The following is a 16,897-nucleotide window of genomic DNA, read 5'->3' on the forward strand; positions in this document are numbered from 1 at the left end:
AATGTGGATATGATTGGGAAAGCTTTTGGAATCTTGTGAGACTAGAAACACTTGTGAAAAACATGAATCTACTGCTATCGGGGAAGATTAATACAGGGAAAATATGGAATGAGCTTGCCCCTGTTTCTTGTGTAAATGCTCATGTTTGTGATAAAGAAGCCCTTTCTTCGTGGAATCATATTTCCTGTTCCATGGAAATTAGCTGTAATAGAATATTGTTGCCAGATATTGCTACACTACAACAGTGGAGTTATTGTCCAAAATGGAAGAGTTGTCGTATGGCTTAGGTCACTGCAAAATTGAGTTGGTTTATAATATGAGTTATTCGTTTTACACAAGCTCCACTCCTTTATGTAGAAGCACAGAGGCATAAGCAAAACTAATTTTTTGATTTGATCAATTGAGTTGTGAACTAGCATAGAAGAAGAGTGACACTACAAGTCAGAACATGAAAAATGTTAATGAAGATGACCTTGTAGTTCTGGGGTATTCCTGTCTATTGAACTTTTATATTATTTCCATCAAACGATGTGCTGTTCTTAAGGGTTAAATCTGTAGAAGTGATAATGTGGTGGGATGCTTGAGAGGTGAGAGGCAGGGGTGTAAGGCCTCAGCGATGGCAACCCACAGCGGGCGGTCTTTGGGGTAGGGTTGGGGGTGCAGCTATCTAGGGAAGTAAGGTGGCGTACTAAGGAATAGCCTTTTTTATTCTTTCTTGATCAACCATGACTTTTGCCTTGTGTTTATGTTCAGGTATCTTTACTTAGGTAGCACTTTGGAAAGTCATAACTGCAATAGATAAACTTCCCTCTTCCCAGTTAAGATAACTTGCTGGTGTCCGGTCAGAAGGGATGGGGCGGTGGCTGATTCTCCCTGGGTCTCACTGGGCCCATGGGACAGGCCTGTAACATGTCCACCCTCTTTTGACAGCAGCTTATCCTTGAGCTGGAGGTGAAGATATTGTTGGCATGAACTGGATTGCAAACATAGGATTGAACTGCCAGAGGGCAGCTTGGCCAAGAGAGGCCGCTTGGATTGTATTGAATTGCAAAAACCAGAACCACACACGATACAAGGGTGAGGGGCTGCTGCATATATAGCCTAGAGGGCAGACAGCACCCCAACATACCCTGACAGACTCTAACAGAATTGAGATGCTGTCCACCAGCAACTTGGTTGCCAAGGCACCATACTCAACTTGGCTGCCAAGGAACCTATTAGGTAAATAAAACAATTACAGCAAAGTAAAAGTAACTAGGCTAACACTAGGCTAACCCTATCAATTCTCCCCCTTAGCCTTGTGTGCCTTGGGGATGATCTGCCTCAAGCCAATTCTTCCCCTCATCTCCTGGAATTTTGCCTTGCCCAGAGACTTAGTCAGAATATCAGCGAGCTGATCAGTAGTAGACACATGCTCAGCCTTGATGGTTCCATCTTCCAGACAGCTTCTAAGGAAGTGATACTTGATCCTGATGTGCTTGCTCTTCTCATGGAAGACTGGATTCTTGGCCAGAGCAAGTGCTGATTTGCTGTCCATCTTCAGTTCCACCACCTCGACACCTCTGCCAAGAAGCTCAGCCAGCAGCCGTGACAGCCACAAAGCTTGAGTAGCAGCAGTGGAAGCAGCAATGTATTCAGCTTCGCAGCTTGAGAGAGCCACCACCTTCTGCTTGATGGAATGCCAACTGACCAGGCAACTGCCGAGGAAGAAGAGTGAACCACTCGTACTCTTGCTCGTATCAACGTCGCCGGCAAGATCACTGTCGGTGTAGCCGATGAAGCGAGTGCCGCCTGGAGCCTTGGTGTAGTGGAGGCCGAAATCAAGTGTACCAGCGAGATAGCGCAGGATTCGCTTAACTGCCCCTTGATGCTCAACTGTTGGCCGCTCCATGAACCGACTCACATAGCCGACGGCGTAGGCCAGATCAGGACGAGTGTGCACCAGGTAGAGCAGGCTTCCAATGAGGCGCCGGTAGTGAGTGGGGTCGACCTGAGCAGCTGTGCTATTCTTGCTCAGTCGAAGGCGCTCCTCCATCGGAGTGTTGGCAGGATTGCAGCCATCCATGCCCCCCAACTCAAGAATCCTCTTGGCATAATGAGTTTGCCTCAGAGTGATCCCGGTGGCGTCCTGGTGCACCTCGACGCCGAGGTAGAAGCTGAGTGCGCCGAGGTCGCTCATGTCGAAGTTCTTCTTCATCTGAGCCTTGAACGCCTCCACTTCACCTTCTTTGGCGCCGGTGATGATCAGATCGTCGACGTAGACGCCGACAAGCAGGACAGTGCGCCCACTGCCCCGCCTGTACATCGCCGCTTCGTGGGCGCTCTGCTGGAACCCCATGGCCTTCAGGGTGCCGTCCAGCTTTGTGTTCCACGCGCGCGGAGCTTGCCGCAGGCCGTAGAGAGCCTTGTGCAGCCTGTAAACCTTCCCTTCTTCTCCGGCGACGATGTACCCTGGCGGTTGCTGCACGTACACCTCCTCCTTGAGGTCGCCATTGAGGAAGGCGGACTTGACGTCCATGTGGTGTACACGCCACCCTTCTTGAGCTGCCAGCGCGAGGAGGACCCGAACAGACTCCATGCGTGCCACTGGAGCAAACGCATCGTCGAAGTCGATCCCTTCTTGCTGGACGAAGCCGCGCGCCACAAGCCTGGCCTTGTGCTTGATCACCGCGCCCAGCTCGTTCTTCTTGAGCTTGAACACCCACTTCAGAGAAATGGGACGATGACCGGCAGGGAGATTGACCAGCTCCCAGGTGGAGTTCTGTTCCACCGACGCAAGCTCCTGCTCCATTGCCGCTCGCCAGGCAACCTTGGCCTCGGCGTAGCTGGCCGGTTCTCCGGCGTGCGTCAGGTGGAGCTCGGCGAAGAGGCGCGGGGGAGGCTCTGGTGTAGGCGCGTCGCCCAAAATGTTGCCCACCGTGCGGTATCGCAGTGGCTCATCATCGTTGTGGAAGGCGTCGAGGCGGTCCTCATCTTCTTCGAGCGGAGTGGCGAACTCCACGCGGCCACCGTCCTCAGCTGGACCTGGTGAAGCCGCCGGTGTCGAAGACGAAGCAGAGCCCGACGATGGTGGCACAGGGGAAGCAGGGCGTGGTGGCGCCGTTGGTGATGGCGACGGTGTCCGAGCAGAGGGCCCAATTGGAGTTGGCTCTCTCTGCTCGGACTCCCCCGGAGCTTGACTTGTCGACGAGGAATCTTCAGGAGCCCTTCCTTGATCTCCCGGCGTCCAGAGCTCGACGGTGAACTCGCTCCCTGCCGCTGCTGAGCATCCTGCGCCCGGAGTGGACCAATCCCAGCCGCGACCTTCATCAAAGACCACGTCACGGCTTACCTTGACCCGCTGCGTGGCCGGATCAAGGATCCGGTAAGCCTTTGCCCCTTCCGCGTAGCCGATGAAGACGCCCGGCCTCCCACGGTCGTCGAGCTTGCGCAGCTGGCCCAAGTCCTTGACGTAGGCGACGCAGCCGAAGACCTTGAGGTGGCTCACCGAAGGCGCGCGCCCGTACCAGGCCTCGTACAGGGTCTTGCCCAGCAAGCTCCTGGTCGGCGATCGGTTGAGCAGATGTACCGCCGTCACGACCGCTTCTCCCCAGTACTTGGCCGGCAACCTCCTCTGCTTCAGCAGTGCACGGGCGGTGGCAACCACAGTCTGATTGCGGCGCTCAACCACTCCGTTCTGCTGCGGCGAGTGAGGTGCGCTGAAGTGGCGTCGAACACCCTCGCCGGCACAGTAATCCGCGAACTCGGCGACGGTGAACTCCCCGCCGTTGTCGGTGCGCAGAACCTTCAGCGCGTGTCCGCTCTCCTCTGCTTCCGCCTTGATCTTCTTCACCGCATCTGCTGCAGCATCCTTGGTGGAGAGAAGGGCGACCCACATGAATCGCGAAGCGTCATCAACCATCAGGAGGAAGTACCGGCGCCCGCCAGGAGTTGCTGGCGTCACCGGGCCGCACAGATCGGCGTGGACGAGCTCCAGCGGGTCCTCGGCGCGGTACTGGGCCTTCTGTGGGAACGGCCGCCGGCGCTGCTTGGTGACGAGGCACGTGTCGCAGACCTGCTCTGCATGCTTGATGAGAGGGAGCCCGCGCGCCATGGAGTGCTGGCCGAGCTGGTGCAGCGCCTCGAAGTTGAGGTGGCCGAACCGCTCGTGCCAAAGCCAGTCGGTGTCGTCCTTCCTTGCGGCGAGGCAGACCGGCTGCGCGGCGTCGAGGTGGAGGACGTAGAGGCGGCTGGGTCCGCGGTTCACCTTGACCAGAAGACGCCCGCGTGGATCCCAGATGCGCAGCACGCCATGGTTGATCTCCACCTTGGACCCTCCTTCATCCAGCTGGCCCAGGCTCATGATGGAGTTGCGCAGCGCCGGGATGAAGTAAACGCCCTGCAGCACGCGGTGCTCACCATTCTTCACCTGGAACACGATGGAGCCAACGCCTTGAATCTCCACCCTTGACGCGTCGCCGAACCGCACCGTCCCGCGCACCGATGTGTCGAGGTCGGAGAACAGCTCGCGACGTCCGGTCATGTGGTGGGTGGCGCCGCTGTCGAGGTACCATCCGTTGAGCATATCTTCGCCGCCGTTGTTGAGGAACGCGCGTGCTCTGGGCTCGCTGATGTCGACGTCGGCCTTGGAGCAGAAACCGCGGTCCGCGTCCAGCTCGAGGAAGCCATGGGCGAGGAAGAGGGCCGCCTCGCCGTCGTCGGCCTGCGCGACGTGAGCTGCTCCGCCACGCTCGCGCCGAGGCTCGGGGCAGTCCTTTGCCCAGTGACCGGGGCGACGGCAGTTGAGGCAGAGGTCGTCGCGGTTGACCTTGTGGTCGCCGCCGGCGCCTCCTGCCTTCGCGCCTTGCCCGCCACCATCAAGTTCTCCTCCCTTGGCGGTCTTGCCCTTCTGCTTCCTCCCACCACGCGGCCGTCGACGTGCTTCGCCGCTGGAGGAGCCCGCGCCACCCGCGTCCTTCTTCTTCTTCTGGCGCGCCAGCCACTGCTCCTCTGTGAGCATAAGTTTGCCGCCGACGGACGCGGGCTCGTGCGCAGGATCGTCGTCGAGGTCGTCCACCGTCTTCAACCTCCCGATGACTTCCTCGATAGTGAGGTCCTGGAAGTCGAGCAGGGTCTCGATGGCGATCTTGAGCTGCGCGTACTTCCTGGGCGTAGCACGAAGAAGCTTCTCCACCGCTCGCTCCTCGTCCATGTTCCTCTCGCCGTGGAGGATCATCTGCTGCTTCAGCGTGGTGAGGCGGAGGGCGAAATCCTCGATGTGCTCCCCTGGGTGGAAGGTGAGGTTCTCCCACTCCTTGCGTAGTCGTTGTAGCGTGGCGCGGCGGACGCGATCGACGCCGATGCGCGCTGCGGCGATGGAGTCCCAGGCGTCCTTGGCGGTGAGCTTGTCCGCGAGCGACACCTGCATCTCCTGCGGAACTCCCGCGATGATGGCCTCCAGCGCGCGCCGGTCGTCGTGGTACGGGAGATCGCCATACTCGACGGCGTCCCAGAGCTGGCGGGCCTGCATCTTGAGTCGCATGAGCGTGCTCCACTCATGGTAGTTCGACTTCGTCAGCATCGGCCATGGAGTCCCCGCGCCGCCGTCCTTGTACACCGTCTGGACCACCGGAGATCCGCGACGGCCTCCGCGTCCTCGACGGCGAGCGGGCGACGGAGATTGAGCCCGGCGATGCCGCTCAGGGCTCCGCGACGGGCTCCCGCGGCGCGGATCGGGGCTCCTCCGGCCGTACACGCGCGGCTCCCGGTCCACCTCCGCGCGGAGAGCCGCGGCCGTGGCGGCCGCCTCCTGAGCTACTGCTGCTGCCTCTCGCGCCGCCTGTGCTGCCTGCGCGGCTGCAGCCTCTGCCGCTGCCAAGCGCCTGGCGCGATCACCCCCCGGGTTCACCACGGCGCCACTCTCTGCGTAGGCGCCCGCGGCGGCGGCGGCGGCTGCAGCTTGGGCAATTCTGGCTCTCTGGCTTGAGGTAGACATGGCCCCTAGGATCTCTAAACCTCGCTCTTGATACCAATTGTTGGCATGAACTGGATTGCAAACATAGGATTGAACTGCCAGAGGGCAGCTTGGCCAAGAGAGGCCGCTTGGATTGTATTGAATTGCAAAAACCAGAACCACACACGATACAAGGGTGAGGGGCTGCTGCATATATAGCCTAGAGGGCAGACAGCACCCCAACATACCCTGACAGACTCTAACAGAATTGAGATGCTGTCCACCAGCAACTTGGTTGCCAAGGCACCATACTCAACTTGGCTGCCAAGGAACCTATTAGGTAAATAAAACAATTACAGCAAAGTAAAAGTAACTAGGCTAACACTAGGCTAACCCTATCAGATATACAATCAGCTATGCTGCCTGCATGGTAGAGTTCCTCAGCATCGGAACGTCATATTATTGTGTGAAGCTTGCTGATGATAATAAATAATGGTGGAGACAGGGATTCATGGTCTTTATGGCTGCTAAGCTGAGAGTGACAGCCAAGATTTTCCAACTCATACCACAAGAGCTGTCAATGCTTCTTCCCCATGGTGCGACAACTTCATTGTGTGCCTTGTTGTTAGGATACTAGTGTTCTCTGAGCAGGGATGTCAAATTGTCAATGCTATAACCCCATTATCGTTGATAATTGTGTTGTTGAGTACATCTATGTGAAAGAGATGCTTGCTGAGTTGCAGTGATGACCCTTGATAACTGCTCACCAAAATATTGAGCCATTGTGATATGTTGCCATCCCTTTAGCAGTGGATTGCTTGTGACCTCTGAGAGCTAGGCACCTCGGATTACATGTCAGTTCCTCACACAGCTCCTTCAGCAGAAGCTGTGTTTCCAGCCACATAAGATGTGGGGAACACAGCCAACGAAGCATGACATATTGATGCCTCCCTGCTGCGTGGTCTCTGTTGGCACAGCAACCCTGCACCGAGGTGAGCAGCACCTGCTCTCCTCCCCTCTCCCTCTCCCCTGCTCCAAGGTAGAAGAAAAGCCCTGAGCTACTACTGCACACGCACACAGCACACACACAGTTTCAGACTTGAACTGAAACTGGAACTGAATGAGTGGCAATGAACTTGCTTCTGCTTCCATTGCATTGGGCTGGTTTATATACACCAATACATGTACCTTCTAAGGTACAGTTCTACCAACTACATACACCTAGGGTACAAGGCTGAAATCAGCCAACAACTATACTAGTACCAGCCATACAGCTGGTGTACTTCTACTAGTACAAGTATGGCCTATTGCCTTATACTCTACAGGACCAAAGACTTGACCAGCCATGAGATGATCTGATCCACTACCATGTCTCTGTCCTGGTCAGCAAGAAGAAAGGAAGGGGGCAGCAGATTATGTCTTACAGTCTCCACAACCATGTTGGTTTGATGTTTGTAAGCTTGAGCTAAGCTTAACTCACACATCGTTGGGCACTAGAAGCTCCACATCTGTTTTCAGAGGCATTATTAATCTGAGGGTGTAGATATTGACTTGGTGGTTGATACGGACCTGCACCCTTCCCTTGGTCGAGCGAAGATTGTATGTGTGTTGGGGGGCTGGGTGCGCGGCACGGCGGTGGGGCGCCGTGGTCGCGCGAGGAAGAAGAGAACGGTGGCGACGGCTAGGGCAAACTCTCGGCTCCCAAGGGAAGCCGAGTAATAAGATTTACTCTTGCTTAATTCTGTCCACAGGAATTACAACTCTTATATGTGAATAATTGCTTGAATTATGGAGATAAACAAATAAAGATAAATATGGGCTGTTAGCCCCTAACTCCTGCGCCTAAACCCCTGGCCGATGGTGGCTTTAGTCACTAATGGGCCGGCGCCTCCTTTGATACTGGACGCCGGTCATAACATGTCTCCCCGCGTCGACAAACAGCTCGTCCTTGAGCTGGACATCGGGGTAGAGGGCTTTGAAGTCGTCGAGAGCTTCCCATGTCGCAGCATCATCCGGAAGGCCGCGCCACTTGACCAACAGCTACCACTGGCCGCGGCGCAGCTGCGCGCGCACAACCTTCTCCGGGGCAGGAAGCAGGCGCCCCTCGGAGACTGGTGGCACCACCGCCGGCGTCACAGGAGGATCACCATGCCACTGCTTGAGCAGCCCGACGTGGAAAACATCATGGAGGTGTGTAGTCTCGGGCAGCTGTAGACGATAGGCCACCGACCCAACGCGTTCCAGCACACGGAACGGACCAGCATAGTGAGGATGAAGCTTGCCCTTGGCCGACGTCGCGAGCGTGTGTGTGGGGCTGTGAAGAAGTCGGAGCGCACCCAATCGCCCACAGCAAAGTCCACAACCCGGTGGTGCTCGTCGTAGCGCTCCTTGGTGTGTTGCTGTGCCTGGAGGAGGCGCTCTAGGACCTCGACTAGGAACGGGTCGCGGTCCCAGAGCATGACGTCCACATCCTCCGTCTCAGCCGCCCCCTCTTGGTGGGGCAAAAGGGGAGGTGGCGGGCGGCCGTAGACAATCTCGAATGGAGTAGCCCGAAGCACCGGTACGATGTGTTGTAGCAGTATTCCGCCCACGGTAGCCAATCGACCCATGAGCGCGGTCGGTCGCCGGTCGCATAGCGCAAGTACATGGCGATCACCTTGTTGACAACCTCAGATTGGCCGTCCGTCTGAGAGTGAAAAGCCATGCTGAGCCGCTGTTTCACACCTGCAAGGCGAAACAAATCCCTCCACAAGTGGCTAGTGAAAATCGGATCGCGGTCGCTGACAATGGAGGTGGGAAAGCCATGAAGCCGCACGATCCCCTCGAAGAAAGCATGGGCCACCGACGCGGCCGTGTAGGGGTGGCTGAGAGCGATGAAGTGCTTGTACTGGGAGAAGCGATCCACCACCGTCAAGATGACCGACTTGCCATGGACCTTGGGAAGGGCGTCGTTGAAATCCATGGAGATGTCAGCCCAAACTTGGGAAGGCACATCCAGATGCTGTAGTAGACCGGCCAGCTGTGTCGTGGGCGTCTTATTGCGCTGGCACACACCACACGTGCGGACGTAGTCTTGCACAAGCTTGCGGTCGCCGGGGATGTGGAAATCACTGCGTAGCCGCACGAGGGTCTTCTGGACGCCCTCATGCCCGGTAGTGTGCGCCAGGGTCACCACTTGATGGCGCAAGTCCTGCAGGTCGGGAACGTAGACTCGTTTGCCATGAAGGAGCCCGTCCGCTATGGTCCAGGGTCCCTCTAGCATCCCTGCGGCCTGCTGCTGCAGGAGGCCGCATGCCACCGGGTCCTCCCAGGTGGTTGCCCGAATGTCGTCGTAGAGGGCGAAGGACGGCCCGGACAAGGCGAGCGCTGCAACTGCGTCCTCGTCGCGTCGGGACAGTGCATCCGCCACCGAGTTGAGTCGGCCAAGGCGGTATTCCACCGTGAAGTCAAACCCGAGCAGCTTGCTAACCCATTGGTGTTGCGGAACAGTGGAAAGCCGCTGGTCGAGCAGGAACTTTAAGCTATAGTGGTCGGTGCGGACGAGGAAATAGTGTGTACGGCCTCCAATGCCGGACCGCCTGCACTAGCCCGATGAGCTCGCGCTTGTAGGCCGCGAGCTTGACGTGGCGGGTGACGAAGGGTCTGCTGAAGAACGCCAGGGGACCCGACCCCTGGTGGAGAACCACGCCAAATCCTGCGCCTGAGGCGTCGCAGTCAATGACAAACTCGCGAGTGAAATCCGGCATCTGCAAAACAGAGGCTGATGACAAGGCCCTTTTGAGGGCGTCGAAGGCCTCCGCCGCTTCCGGCGTCCAGGCGAACGCCTTCTTGCGCAGGAGACAAGTGAGTGGTGCTGCGATGGAGCCGAAGTCGTGGATGAACTTGCGGTAGTAGCCCGCAAGGCCAAGAAAACCGCGTACGCCCCAAGGTGAACGCGGCGTCCGCCATGCGGCGATTGCAGCCACCTTGTCGCTGTCCATAGCGACGCCGTCAGCGGAGATGACGTGCCCGAGGTAGTTGACGGAGAGCGCCCCAAAGGAGCACTTGGACGCCTTGAGGTAGAGGCCATGAGCCCTCAGAGCGGAGAAGACGAGGCCGACATGCTGGAGGTGCTTGGACCATGATGAGCTGTAGATCAAGATGTCATCGAAAAATACCAGCACGAACCTGCGAAGAAAAGGCCAGAGGACGTCGTTCATCGGGGCTTGGAACGTTGCTGGGGCGTTGGACAGCCCAAACGACATCACCAAGAACTCGAAGTCGCCGTGGTGGGTGCGGAAAGCGGTCTTCTCGATGTTCGTCGGGTGCATGCGCACTTGGTGATAGCCCGAGCGAAGGTCGAGCTTGGTGAAGAAACATGCCCCGCGGAGCTCGTCGAGGAGCTCGTCAACCATCGGGATCGGGAACTTGTCCTTGGACGTCCTGTCGTTGAGCGCGCGGTAGTCGATGCAGAAGCGCCACGACCCGTTGGACTTCTTGACGAGCAGCACAGGGGCGGAGAAAGGCGACGTGCTCGGCCGAATAATGCCTTGCTCCAACATGGCGGCGCATTGCCGCTCCAGCTCATCCTTTTGAAGCTGCGGGTACCGGTAAGGCCGCACCGCTACCGGCGCGGTCCCTGGTAGGTGGATGCGGTGGTCGTAGGTGCGCACGGGCGGGAGCCTACGAGGCTCGTCGAAGATGGCCCCGTGCTGCTGTAGGAGTTGGTCCAGCAGTGGCCGCTGCTGGTTGGCCGTGGCCGTGGCCAGGCGCGGCTGGTGTGAAGAAGCACCCGGAGGACCCACGCACTGCCACGTGACGCGCTGGTCGCCTCGCTGGAAGGAGACGGTGAGGCCCTCGAAGTGCCACAGAAGAGGCCCCAAAGCCCCAGGAAGTCGACGCCGATGATGAAGTCGAAGCAACCGAGGGCGAGCCCCACACACGTGACGGGGAAGGACTCGCCACCGATGAGGACGAGCACATCTCGGGCGATCCCTTCGCACGGCAAACGCTCCCCGTTTGCGACAGTGACACAGAGGTTGTTGCCGCCATGGGAAACAAGCCCCAGGCAACGCATGACCGTGCCCTGGAGGAAGGTGTGGGTGGAGCCAGTGTCCAACAGCGCGAGTAGGCGTTCCCCATTGATGGTGATGGGCAGCAGCATGGTGTGGTAGGTGCGGATCCCTGCAAGAGCATACACGAAGACAACCAGAGCATGAGCAGCAGCGCCGTCTGGTGGCGCCATGGGGCTCTCGACAGCGGCGTCCTCCGTCGTGGTGAACACGTCGTCATCGATGTAGTCAGAGGACTCTAGGTAGAAGACATGTGGGCAGACGTGGCTGCGCACATACTGCTCGTCGCAGTTGTAACAAAGTCCCTGGCGACGGCGCTCGAGCATCTCCGCCGGTGTCAAGCGACGGAAGGTGCGGGCGGGTGTAGTGGTGCCTGTCGGTGTCGGCGCAGTAGGCATGGGCGCTGTGGCTGGAGGTCCTCCCCCAGCGGGTGGGTGAGCCGAAGTAGTCGGCCGCTGGGGAGGGCGAGCGCCACGCTGTGCTGGTGCGGCGAGAGCTGAGGCCTTGCGTTCGAAGGCGCGCGCCAGGTACATGGCTGTCTGGAGGTCGCCGGGGTCGTGCATCTCCACGTCCACGCGGATGTGGTCAGGCAGTCCGCCGATGAAGAGCTCCGCCATCTGGCGGGTGCAGATGTCCCGGGTGTGAGCCAGGACAGCCTGAAAACGGCCTGCGAACTCCACCGTGGAGTGGAAGGGCAGCCAGCCCAGCTCCGCCAAGCGAGTACCGCGAATGGGTGGTCCGAAGCGAAGACGGCATAAGTCCTTGAACCGATCCCATGGCAGCTGGCCCTCGTCCTACTCGAGGGTATAGTACCACGTCTGTGCATCGCTCGTGAGGTGATAGGACGCCATCCAGGTGCGCTGAGATGCCGGCGTGAGTTGGCCCCGATAAAATTGCTCACAGTGCGTGAGCCAGTTCAGCGGATCGACTGAGCCGTCGTACGTCGTGAACTCGATCTTGTGGAACTTAGGCGGACCGTTGCCCTGCGCAGATGCAGGGGCACCCCCCGTAGCCGGGGTCGTAGTAGGGTGGAGCCGAGGGCGCCACGCCGCTGCTCGGGATGAGGAGAGCGTCCGTGCCGCCGTAGAGGGTGCCCGACACCGACGGTGCGCCATGATCCGACATGTGCAGCCGAGGGGGTGGTGATGTGTAGACCGGCCCGGAGTAGGTCAGCACCCATGCCGGGATCTGGGACGTCGATGACGGAAAATGGAGCTGGTGGATCGTGACGGACGACGAAGTAGGCGCGGTTGTCGTCGAAAGCCCGGCGTCGGCGGGCATCCGGTGCCGAGTGGTGGAACGCGACCGACGGGGACGGCTGCGTCAGGAGCGGCTGTTGCGGCGGTGCGCCCAACTGCGGCGTCGAGTTGTTGTAAAGCTGTACCATGGTGTCCATCGTCAGCCGCAGCTCAGCCAAGCCGTGGCTGAGTTCAACGATCGTGGCTGTCGTCTGCTCGGGCGAGAAGACGGCGCGCGGCGCCCCTGGCGCACCCTACCGCAGCAGCCGCGAAGTGGTCGGCACCAGGGCCGATGTTGACGTGGGCCCTTGGAGCTGAGCAGAGGAGACGGGCGGCGCCCTTGTGGATGAAGGCGGAACAGCGGTGGCTGAGGGTGGGATCGACATGGCTGATACCAGGTTGATACGGACCTGCACCCTTCCCTTGGTCGAGCGAAGATTGTATGTGTGTTGGGGGGCTGGGTGCGCGGCACGGCGGCGGGCGCCGTGGTCGCGCGAGGAAGAAGAGAACAGAGGCGACGGCTAGGGCAAACTCTGGGCTCCCAAGGGAAGCCGAGTAATAAGATTTACTCTTGCTTAATTCTGTCCACAGGAGTTACAACTCCTATATATGAATAATTGCTTGAATTATGGAGATAAACAAATAAAGATAAATATGGACTGTTAGCCCCTAACTCCTGCGCCTAAACCCCTGGCCGTTGGTGGCTTTAGCCACTAATGGGCCGGCGCCTCCTTTGATACTGGACGCCGGTCATAACAGTGGTGTTTGTCCAGCTTTCTACCTTTGCCACCAAGGCGTCAAAATGGCTGTTGTACTGTAGACACGCAGCAACCTGCTAGGATAGCTGGCTATAGTACCTTCTACTAACATGGTGGAGTACACTGGCCAGCTGCATATATCAGTGCACTGTAGCCTCTGTCAGATGGTATGTGGCAAACCAAACCTTCTTGCCTTCAGGCGTACGTTGTGCTGAAACTTGTTTGCTACCATTTTTGATTGGAAGGACAACTGTTATGAACCGTGTTTCGTTTGGGGAATGGGGATAGGTATAGCCATTGCCAAAGATGTCCAGGCAAAGTCGGCATGGAGGGAGACTAGAGTATTTGGGGGAATTGGATTGTTTGTTCTTTCTTCATCCCTTTTCCTTTGTACGTCACCTCCATTTATATAGAGAAGACTCCTGGCCACCCTAAGGAAGGCCCAGTCAAATAATAACAAATCATATCCAATCCTATCACTAATTGACCCAAATCTAATCCTATCTCTAACTGATCAAATCCCTCTAATTGATCTAATCTAATCTCTTTCCTAATCGCAGCTAGATATGGTCAGCTAAGTATCAGCAAGGATTAGTGGCCAGGCTAGCAATCAGGGGCTACAAATTAGGAGAATTATTATTTCCAGGTGATTAGTGGCCTATTTATATCGTGTAATCAACCTTGGATGAATCAAGCAATAACAAACCAATTTCCTAACCTCCCTCCTCTCTCAATCTCACCCCCTTCACCGGCCATCCTACTAGCAATGGTTATCCCCCAAACCCCAATGACCTAAGTATCATAGCAACAACGTTTGTTAAGGTTCAACAGTTATCAAACCTCGGCTAAAACATGTAGCATTCGCTAGGGAGTTTGCCGTGCTGCATTATACCAGCATGGTGGAGAACTACACTGAGCAGTTCTTTGCCTTGGTAGCAAGAGGAAAAGTTGGATTGGGGCCAACAGATCAATATCTACACTTCTGGACTACTGGAGCATCCAAATGACATCACCGAACAGGGAGAATCGATTTGTACTGCAGCATGCCTCTGCTCGAAGCCGTCATACCAGTCTACCTCCAAATCATTTCACTGTTGCAGATTTGCACGTTATCAAGCTCATGATTAGGAAGAAGGATATTCCCTAAAAAAAAGATTTTGGAGAAGGATAGAAGGAAAAGGAAAACCAAATATGGGAGGAAGAGATGCCCAGGCACCCATCTTTCGGTGTCACAAACCCACTTATTCCTAATTGTGTTCTACATGGTAGCCCTAATCTGTCCAGTAAGATGTCCTTGATTTGTTTTGCATGGAAACTGTATTCCTTCTTGTATTTGATCTGCTCATGCTAACTAGAATGCATGCTAGCTAATCTAAATGAAATCACTATCCAGTCTTAGTAAACCACTACACACTACTTCTGTCTACACGCAGATTGCTTTCTTCATTTATGTACTCGAATAGTCTGTTCTTACAAAGCAGTCAATTTGAGGCACATGGCATGTCCTGGCTTAAGTGCCAGAATGCATGCTTTATTATGGCACCAATGGAGCAATACAAGGATGAGGTGGGAGAATGCTGCTAGATCGTATACATAATAAGTTGACACCTACGTAAATTGTTTGCTCCAGGAAAAAATTAGGTCCAGTTGTATTTTCTATATTTCTAGTTAAACTTTAAAAAGTTTGTCTCCTCAAGAAGCGAGATGTGCATTTATTTTCGGACGGAGGGAGTATATGCTACCAAATTAATATCCTAAGCTGAAACAGAAATTCACTAGCATTGCTTTATGTTCTTGATTAACAACTGTTATGGCGCTTGACCTTGCTGCGCAGGAAGTACGGGGGAGAGTGGAGAGACTGGTGTTGGCGTTGGCGGCGGCGAGGTGCCGTGGCCGGTGCTATGGCAGAACAGGAGACGAGAGAGAGATACGGACGCTGGGCGCCCAAGGGTGTTGAGAAGACACAAACCCATGCTGCCTTCTCATTACGCAAACGTTCTGCTTTATAGGCAGATTACAAGCATGCAGCTAATTTTAGGAATACAGACTCCACAAATTACTCTACGAACATGCAGCTAATCTTAGGAATACAGACTCCACAAATTACTCTACGAACATGCAGCTGGTCTTAGAGATATAAACTCCACTCGTTATTCCACTAACTCAAAATAGTTGATCCTGAAAGAATGGCGCGCATGTCGACCTGATCCCAATGTGGCGTTGCTAGCCACTGGTCCGGTTCCTTCGGTGGTACTGCTGACCGACCATAACATCTCTTCCCTTCTTGGGTCTTGGGAAACAGCTCGTCCTCGAGCTGGAAGGAGGGGTGGGCTTCGCGAAACGCCGGAACTGGCTCCCAAGTGGCTTCAGACACCGGCATGCCCGCCCATTCGACGAGGAAGTGCCACACGCCGCGGCGAAGTTCTGAGCGCAGGACGCGTTCCGGGGGCTGTAATTGTCGACCATGACGTAGAGGTGGCAGCGGTGGTGTAGACGACGGCGGTGTACCCCGGAATGGCTTCAGAACGCCGACGTGGAAGACGTCGTGGATGCGCGCCTCATCTGGCAACTGGAGGCGGTACACGATGTCGCCGATGCGCTCCAGCACCTAGAAGGGCTCGGTGTATTTTGGCGCCAGTTTGCCGCGCCCTCCGGGCACCAAGCTCTTGGTGTGTCGATGCAGCATTCGGAGCAGCACCCAGTCCCCGACGGTGAACTCAAGTTCACGGTGGTTGGCGTCGTAGAACCGGCGAGCGTGTTCTTGAGCTTGGAGAAGGCGAGTACGTACTTCTTCGAGGAACTCATCCCGGTTGGACAGCATGGTGTCGATGGCGTCAGTGCGCGCCTCCCCTGGGATGTATGGCAGCAGGTCCGGCGGGGCTCGGCCGTAGATGACCTGGAACGGGGAGGTTTGCAGCGATGTCTGGTACGCCGAGTTGTAGCAGAACTCGGCCCAAGGAAGCCAATCGAGCCACTCCGCGGGCGGTCACCTGTCAAGCATCTCAAATACATAGTGATAGTCTTGTTGACGGCCTCGGATTGCCCGTCCGTCTGTGGGTGGAACGCCGAGCTCATCAGGAGCTTGACTCCGGCGCGGCGGAACAGATCACGCCAGACGTGACCTGTGAACACGGGGTCACGGTCGCTGACTATGGACTCCGGGATGCCGTGAAGCCGCACGATGTCCTGGAAGAAGGCTCTGGCCACGGACGAAGCTGTATAGGGGTGGCCAAGAGGAATGAAATGTGCATACTTCGAGAAACGGTCGACCACCGTGAGCAAGACACTCTTGCCATGGACCTTGGGCAACGCCTCAATGAAGTCGAGGGAGACGTCAGCCCAGATGCGCGAGGGGATCGGCAATGGTTGCAGAAGACCGGCCGGGTGCAGCGTCTCCATCTTGTTGCGCTGACACGTGGCGCAGGATCGGACGAACTCGCCCACCACACGGCGATCGTGTTCGACAAAGAACTCAGCTCGGAGGCGATGGAGCGTCTTCTGGATGCCTTCATGGCCTCCTATGTGGGCTAGTTGCAGAACGTTCTCGAGAAGTGCCGATCCGCTCGGGACGAAGACGCGGTGCAGTATCAGGCCGTCCCGGACCGTCCAATCCGGACCGTGGGCGCTCGCCGCCACGGCGTCGAGGTGGGCGCGCAGCGCCGGATCGCCTACCAGCTCCCGGCGCAGGTCGTCGAAGAGCCGGAAGCTGGGAGCGGACAGCGTGGAGGTGAACAAGGCCTCCGTGGCGACGAGAGCGGCCAACAGTGGTGCGTCCCCGTCGCGATGCGATAGTGCGTCAGCCACCATGTTCGTTTTGCCAGAGCGAAATTCGACCCTGAAATCATAGCCAAATAGTTTGCTAATCCAATGGTGTTGCGGTATGGTGGAGAGGCGTTGATCCAGCATGTATTTGAGCGC

Source organism: Sorghum bicolor, chromosome 2 (assembly GCF_000003195.3).
Source record: "Sorghum bicolor cultivar BTx623 chromosome 2, Sorghum_bicolor_NCBIv3, whole genome shotgun sequence".
Taxonomy (NCBI): domain Eukaryota; kingdom Viridiplantae; phylum Streptophyta; class Magnoliopsida; order Poales; family Poaceae; genus Sorghum; species Sorghum bicolor.